We start from the raw sequence: 8249 nt of genomic DNA, 5'->3' as shown, positions 1-8249 counted from the left end.
GATGAATTTGCCATGTTTGAAGTAGAGTCTTAGGATTGAACCCACAGCCCTCATTTATAGTTCATTGGTGCTTGTTTAATCATTGGTAAAAAATGAAGAATCTAAGCTTAAAGCATTGTGTCACTTGAAAGCATCTTCTTCTTGTGTGAAGCTTGTATGATCATTGCTGCATCTCTATATTATTTGGAATTTAATTTGATCTTTAAAATATATTGCTTATGGGCTATGAATGCTAGCTCATGGAACTTAATTTTGGGTTAAGAATCTCTCTCTCTATTTATTTGACCCAATCCCTTGCCATACCTTTAAACCCCGGCCTTTTCTTTCAAACCTTGTGTTGTTTGTTGAGTAATGCCTCTTTGTTTATAATGCTATAGGTTGCATAAACCACATAAGGCTTAGTCTGCTCTTGCAATGCTAACACTGGTGTAGTAGTCAGAATCTCCTTCAGGCTTGCAAAACCGTCTTCACACTCCAGTGAACACACAAAAGAAACATCCTTCCTAGTCAACCTAGTCATCCGTCGTGCCTTGCTCGCAAAATCCCTAACAAACCTTCTGTAGTACCCTGCCAAACCAAGAAAACTCCTGATCTCCGTGACATTTTGTGGTTAGGCCAATCTATGATAAATCTTCTTCGGATCCACAGAAAATCATTCTGCAGAAACAGTATGATCCAGAAATCCCATATCTCTCTGCAAGAAAATGCACTTACTCTACTTAGCAAATAGTTATGCTCCCGCTGCTTCTCCAGAATGCTTTCAAATGCACCGCATGCTCCTCATGACTCTTGGAGTACATCAGAATATCGTCGATGAAAATAATGATAAAAAAATTCAAACACTTCTGAAATACGCAGTTCATCAACCTCATAAAAGCTGCTGGTGCATTAGTCAAGCCGAAAGGCATCACCATGAACTCATAATGCCTATAACTTGTCCTGAAACCCGTCTTCCTCACATCTGCCTCATCTATCGGAATATGATGGTAACTCAACGCCATATAATTCTTAGAGAACCAAGTAGCACCTCTCAACTGATCCAGCAACTCATCGTTCCTGAGAAAAGGTACTTGTTCTTCACACTGACCCGGTTCATACCCCGATAATCAATGCACAAGCAGAAACTCCTGTCCTTCTTCCTGATGAACAATACCGGTGCTCCCCACGCTGAAATGATAGGACGAATGAATCCCTTGCTCAACAAATCCTCCAGCTGCTTCTTCAACTATGCCATCTCTGCTGGAGCCATCCTGTAAGGCATCTCGGATAATGCCGTAAATCCCTGGATCCATCTCAATCGTGAAGGGATCAGACCAAGATGATGGTAACCCCAGCAACGACTGGAACACGTCCTCAAACTCCTCAACAACCCAAATACCTCAAACCATAGACTGCCCAACTGACTCCAACATTGGAATTGTAACTAGATAGGCCTATAGCCCCTTCTCGATCATCTTCTCTGCCTGCACAGCCGACATAACCAGACTCCCCGAAGTCGGCCTCACTCCCTGATATACAAACTTCTCTCTTCGACACTCAAATGCTACTCTACCCTGATGACAATCCATATGTACTCAGTATCAATGCAACCAATCCATACCAAGGATGACATCAAACAACTCCACGGGGCTGATAGCCAAATCTGCTAGCATCAACTCTCCTGCAATCTGAATATCAACACCTCTCGCCCATCCAAACACCCTTAGAAACTGGCCTCCCGCGAATCTAACAACTCCCAACTGCTTTCTAGGATCTCCTTTGATATTGGCGCTTTCGGCGCACTCCAGGGTAATGAAGCAATGAGTTGCTCCAGAATCAAAAAAATGTGAGAGTGGGACTTCAACCTGCCCACCAATAAGGTCCGTACACAAAACTCATGTGCTAAGAACCTAACATTTATCACAGGCAATTCATAAATCAGAAGTACTGAAATTAGTCTCAGAAGTTATACATGTGAAAAAATTGCATGGTGTTGAAATGCATTTAATTGTTAAATAAAAGTGTTATAAGGGTTATAAGGGAAGCTTTTACTATTTAAAAACTTAAAATATGTAATTTTCATAAGTTCTAGTTAATATTTATACATGTTTGCAATTATTTTCGAATAATAAAGATAAATATTATGGAATAAAAGTGTTTAAAAATCGATATAGTCTAACTTAGCAAAGAAAAATAAAAAACTGAGAATAGTTATTAGTTTGACATGTAAGAATTGATGTCTCTTTTTAAATATATAGAGAAAATATTATTTTGTTTATTTAACTGTTATAAGGATTTTATTTTAATACAATTTTATGTTTTCTGAAAAAGCCATTAATATTGATATATATATTTATTTTATTAATTCTATTTTTTGTAAATTTTTATTAATTTATTTAATATTGATATGTAATATGGTTTATAAAATATTTATAAGAGGAAAAACTTTATAACATGTCTATTATATGAACATATTGTTCATTAATATAATTTCAAACATAAATTAAATAGAAAACTTTTAAAACACTTATTTTAAGCATTTAGGACAATAAAAATCTTAAAATGTTATTTCTCAATAGAATTTGTATCTTTTTTTTTGATGAGGTAAAATCGTATTTATGTTAAATTTGACTTAATTTTATTATAATGTTAATCAGTTTAACATAGTATTAAATTGGACTATCAATGGCTCTAGAACTAGCATCACTTACTTTGACAATAGGGGATACTTATGAAGATAGGCCGGCCAAACAAAAAAAACGTGCAACGGGCTCCCCGTTCATTAATGAAAATTTTCTCTTGGAAACCTAATATGTGATTTTAAGTTTTACTAATAAAAACTTTTCGATCGTTTATATATGTTTGTATACACTACCGATCGTTGATTTTAGACCCTAATTATTACATTTCTTTTTACTTGATAATTAATTACAATTAGATAACTACATTTAATTGGTCTATTATTAAATAATAATTATAATATAGAATAGAGTTAATATAAGTTTCTTGAATGTGGTGTTATTTGTAAATCAAATGAATTAAAAAAAGTTAACATTAAATGTTTCTTATTAATATGTGTGATAAACTCAGGAAATCATTCTATAAAAAATGGAGGGAGGATATTTTATCATATTTTAATAGATTATAAACGACATACAATTTTATGTTTCTGTAATTTAAGACATTTATCAAAATACATATTTATGTTTTGTGTAAATTAAGACATTTATTGTAGAAACTATTAAATTATAAAAATATAATGAATGTACGTAGTTATTCGGTTTTGATACTAACAAGGTTTATAGAAGATTAATGAGAAACTTAAAAAATTTATGTTTTTGTGAATACAAATTCTGTCTGCTGTTTCAATTCACAAAAAATATCAAACTAAAAAAATGAAACTTCAGTGATTTGGCCATTAAAATTCTAAGAGTTTTATTTTCCAAGGTAATTTGTAATTTTGTTTTTGGCGAGAGAAGTTCTTGTTCACGTTAAACTTAACCAAATATAGCTTCAATGTTAGTCAAAATTAATAGATTTTTCAATTTGCTTTTCACTAGCTGTAGTTCAGCAAAATCTATGCAAAATAGATGATTTATTTGGTCAAAAATAATAAGATGACGATTTTTTAAATTAGTACATATTAATTTTTTGACGATTTAATTCCTATAATTAAATTAAAGAAATGTTGAACAAAAGAAAAATTACCAAAATTGCTGTTAATTAAGTTGTCTTCCTCAAACCTTGTTTGTGATCCAAGAATTACTCATTGCCTTGATATATTATTTACGTTATTTATTATATTATATGTGACTGATATTATTTAGATATAATTTCATAAAATTTATTAAGACGTGTACTGTAAAACAGAAATCTTATATAAAATAGAGTGATAATAATATTTAATTATTCAATGTTGATATATAAAAAGGGAAAATCCCACAAAAAAACCTCAATGTGACACCAGCTCCCAGTTTAAACCTTAGAAGTTTTGCACTTCCACTTTTATACCTCAAAGTAATAATATTGCTACTATAATACCCCATATTGGCTTACACGTTCGTGGCATCACAAAAGTTAACAGAAGTTTTACGGAAATTTTAATTTGTTAACAGAACAGTTAACAGTAGTTAACGTTGTTTGTGTTAATAAAATGTTATTTTATATAAATTAGAATAGATAATCTGGAAAACTTTAGGGAAAAAAAAACAATAAATAAATATAAAACACACATAATTCATAGTAAAAAATTCCCAGAACTTGTTTAAAAAAACATATTTTGTCCCAAAATCTAAAATTGACAACACAAAAACCATAAAGTTTTCATCCCAAAACTGAAACTGAAAGACATGAACATTCAAAGAGGAGGTTGATGGTCATTGTTAGACATATCATACACCTTGTCTCCAAACACTTGAAATGGCCGACCTGTGAATGGACTATAAAATGTTCCAACTCCTCTTGAAACATTTTCCACTTTTCTTGTCTTTAAAGGTCGTCCACGCTTCTTGTTTTTTGGTTTGTTGGAGGAGACTGAAGGCTGTGGTGTACTTGAAGAAGCATGAACTGCAGAAGATAATTGATTCGGTTGAAACGGTTGAGAGCTAATTGCAGAAGAAGTTTGATCGATTGTGGTGGATTCAGTGGTTGGTAATGGATGAGAGCTAACAGCTGAATTGGCTCTAGGTTTCCTTGTCTTTGGTTGACGTAGTGGCTGAACCTAATTCACACAAATAAAACAGAGAAAATTTAAAACCAATTATCAAGCATTGGTCAAATAAAAAAGAGAGAGAAAGTACCTCAACTAATGGAAGTTTCCGAGGTCTACCACGTCTGTTTTTTGGTCCCTCCACAACAACAGTTTCATTTTTACAACCACTTTTAATATGACCAGCTTGACCACATTGGCTACAATGTGGTATCCTCCCATGTCTAGTTGATTTTCCTGCATTTTGGAGTGATTCAAAAGGTTCTTTTTTTTCTGTCACGATTCTTTGGTCTACCTCTTGGCTTGCGAATATTAGGGATCCCAATGGGGAGGTTTCCATGTTTTCGTCCACAGTTGCTCACCATTGACAGGTTTTATATTATCCACATATGTGTTCTTCAAGTAAGAGGATTGGTAATAATCAGCCACATACTTCTCTGGATTATCTTGATTGTCGTCTAAAACACATACAGCATGTTTGCATGGTATGCCTAACAAACATAGTTAATGAGACTTATATTAATATCATCAAAAAATTAAACTCAAATTCAGGTTCACAGAAAATACCTGTCAAATCCCATCGGCGACATGCACATTGATGTGTTGCCAAATCAACTGAATAACCAATGTTGAACTCTGTAACTTCATACAAGTATTTGCTGCTGCGTAATGTCTTGCAATACATTACAATACTTCTTATCCTTTCTTGCTTTCTCCAATATAGCAAGTGTGATAGGTGTGAGATGAGAGTCTAACTTGTATGCTTTTAACCACCTGCGAGATATCCTTGTCATAGCTTGTCTTCGTATATCCTCCAACATTGTTATAACAGGCTTTGTTCTGGCCATTTTAATAGTCCTATTGAAAGCTTCTGAGAGATTGTTGTGGACATCAGCACAATGAGATTCCGGGTTGAAAAATGCTCTACACCACCTTCTTGGCTCTATCACAAGCAACGCCTCATATGCAGCAGGATCATATGCATGTACCATCTGCATATTTTTTTCATATTCTCCTTCATGGTAACTGTAAGCAACACCCCAAAACAAGTTTTTATACTCTGACCTGTTGAAAGACTTCTTCCAATTAGCATAAATATGTCTTGCACACATACGATGCTCTGCTTGAGGAAGTTCAGCAGCAACCGCAATAACAAGACCCTGAAATAGTTGTCAGGACATTAAGGTTTAGGAATTGTCAATCAAAATAATTTTCTTAAATAAATTTCCAAAGTAAAACAAAATGTTACCTTCTGTTTATCAGAAATGATGGTAAGATTTTTGCCAATTCCCAAGTTTAAATCCAACTTAAGCTTCTGCAAAAACCAGCCCCAGGTATCTTTATTTTCCCCTGTTACAACTGCCCAAGCTATTGGATACATCTTGTTATCTGCATCTCTACCAATAGCTGCAAGTAAATCACCCTCTAAATCCCACTTCAAAAAGCAACCATCCAAGCCAATCACAGGTCTACAACACTTCTACCAACTCTCCCGAAACTCTTTAAAACAAATGTAGAAACCATTAAATTGTTGTCTACCATTGATGTCAACTGTTAATATCTCAGTAGTGATGTCCTTGTTAGACCTTCTAAGCTCTTTCTCATAATCCCATAGTTTGCCAAATTGTATTGATTGAGCTTCAAGGACTGAATCTAGAGCAATTCGTCTTCCTTTGTAGCACTTTGATATGTTAACAACAATGTCATAGCGTTCCTTGATAATGTCTTTTATCGCTGCAGCTGGTAAGTTAACATTCCTTCTTATCTCTTCTCTAAACAACCCTCCAATCACACCTTGTTTCAACATTGATACCCAACTTGATTTTCCATGATTGTGCTTGTAGTGACATACCTTCACCATCCACTTATTCAATCTAGGCTCCACTGAACAATACACTCTCCAATTGCACTTCTTTGTGCGACAAATGGCAGCTATCCTACTTGCTTCTGACCTGGCCATCTTTATATCATATTGAGTATTCAAAGAATAACGTAATAATTGATCTTTAAACTCTAATCCACTGTTGAATGTTTGAAACAACCAGATATAGGGCTTCGTATTTAAATCTCCATGATACTTCTGATTTCTTTTTTCTCGTTGTGGATTCTTCCATTGCTCCCACTCCTCTTCTGACTCTATTGGAGTATCTGGATAATTTACATCCTCTAAGCCAAACTCTGGATCTGTTTCTTCTTCTTCTTCGTCTTTTTTTTTTTGCATCTTCTTCAGCCAATTTACGCATAGCTTCATCAAACTCTGCAGTTGTCTTTGTACCTTCGTCAAACACTGTCTGAAACCTATCATCATTAGCCCCATTTCCTGCATCTATCACAACGTCATCTCCATCATCGATCTCTGTTTGACCCTTACCTTCATTCTGATTCTCATTCAACATATCAGTTCCACTAACTACTTCTTTTTCATTGTTATCAACCTCTTTCTCAACTACATGTGTTTCATCTTCAGATTCCTCAGGGTCATCTTCTTCCTTTGGCGGCCTGTCATCATCATTACCTGATTCATAATCCATTTCTTCTTCCATCCTCTCATCTTCATCAGCTTCATATCCTTTTTCTCCCATCCCCTCAGCCATTATACTTGTTCCATCAACAGAACCAATCAAATGATCTGGACAACCATGCTCAATAAATACATCAATCTCACCTGTTGATTTTGCAGAAGAATGTAGCTCGGGCATGTCAAAATTTGAGCTATCAAACACATACTGCAACATCTTCATCTCCTCTCTTGCATCTTTGAACCAAATGATACTTATTGGGGCCTTAACACATTCAGACCTACAGCAGTCTTCAAACTTCATCCATCCAACCTCTGCCAATTTCCAGAAGACAATTTTACAACCTAATTCATGAAGATAGTTGTAATCATCTTCTACTTTCTTCATTTCTCCACCATAGTGGATTGTTAGTTTAATCATCTCCTCACTGTATAATAACAAAATGAAAAAAAAAAAGCAGAACATCAATCTCTAGTCTCGTAAAAAGGAAAAAAAAATGAAAACACTTGCAATTTTCATACGAAACCACCCACTCAAACCCAGAAACACGAATTCAATCGATACATTACATCGCAAAAGTCAAAATCAGAAACCCAGAAATCTTTCTAATCAATTGGGAAGATCATAAACAGTAATAATCAACTAAAACTGATAGGCTGAAACAATTCTTACCCCATTTCGATCAGTGGAATGCTATATTCTTTGATTCTCCTTTTCTCTACTCTACGTCTCTCTCTTTCGTCGAGTCTTTTTTTTTTTTATGAACTCCCCCAAAACGATTTGGGGATTTTAGCATTTTTAATAATTGTAGTTTATTTAAAATTTTGTTTTATGTAGTAGTATTAAAAAAAAAAAAAAACAGATGCACGTGGCCAATAAATCGAATAATTAAACTGAGATAACTTTTGTTAACAGTTCTGTTAACAGATGCTGAAATTCTGTTAAATTTTGTGATGTCACGAACATATAAGCTAATTTAGGGTATTATATTAGCAATATTATCATTTTAAGGTATAAAAGTGGAAGTACAAAACCTTCAATGT

The 8249-nt window shown here is 34.1% G+C and overlaps 2 pseudogenes across 1 annotated transcript; both read right to left on the bottom strand.

Annotated features, from left to right (window-relative positions):
- Positions 1–4239: 4239 nt before the first annotated feature.
- On the bottom strand, positions 4240–5182 carry LOC147919226 (uncharacterized; annotated as a pseudogene).
- Positions 5183–5201: 19 nt separating this feature from the next.
- Positions 5202–7622, bottom strand: LOC147919225 (uncharacterized; annotated as a pseudogene). The gene is made up of 2 exons (XR_015592269.1): positions 5937–7622; positions 5202–5847 (listed from the first exon to the last, which is right to left on the bottom strand). The product of XR_015592269.1 is annotated as an uncharacterized LOC147919225 (transcript).
- Between the last annotated feature and the right edge of the window lie 627 nt (positions 7623–8249).

The sequence above is a fragment of the Camelina sativa genome, chromosome 20 (genome assembly GCF_030686135.1).
Source record: "Camelina sativa cultivar CO46 ecotype springtype chromosome 20, ASM3068613v1".
Taxonomy (NCBI): Eukaryota; Viridiplantae; Streptophyta; class Magnoliopsida; order Brassicales; family Brassicaceae; genus Camelina; species Camelina sativa.
Note: the sequence above shows the minus strand (reverse complement) of the source record. Positions and strands in the feature narration are given on the sequence as shown.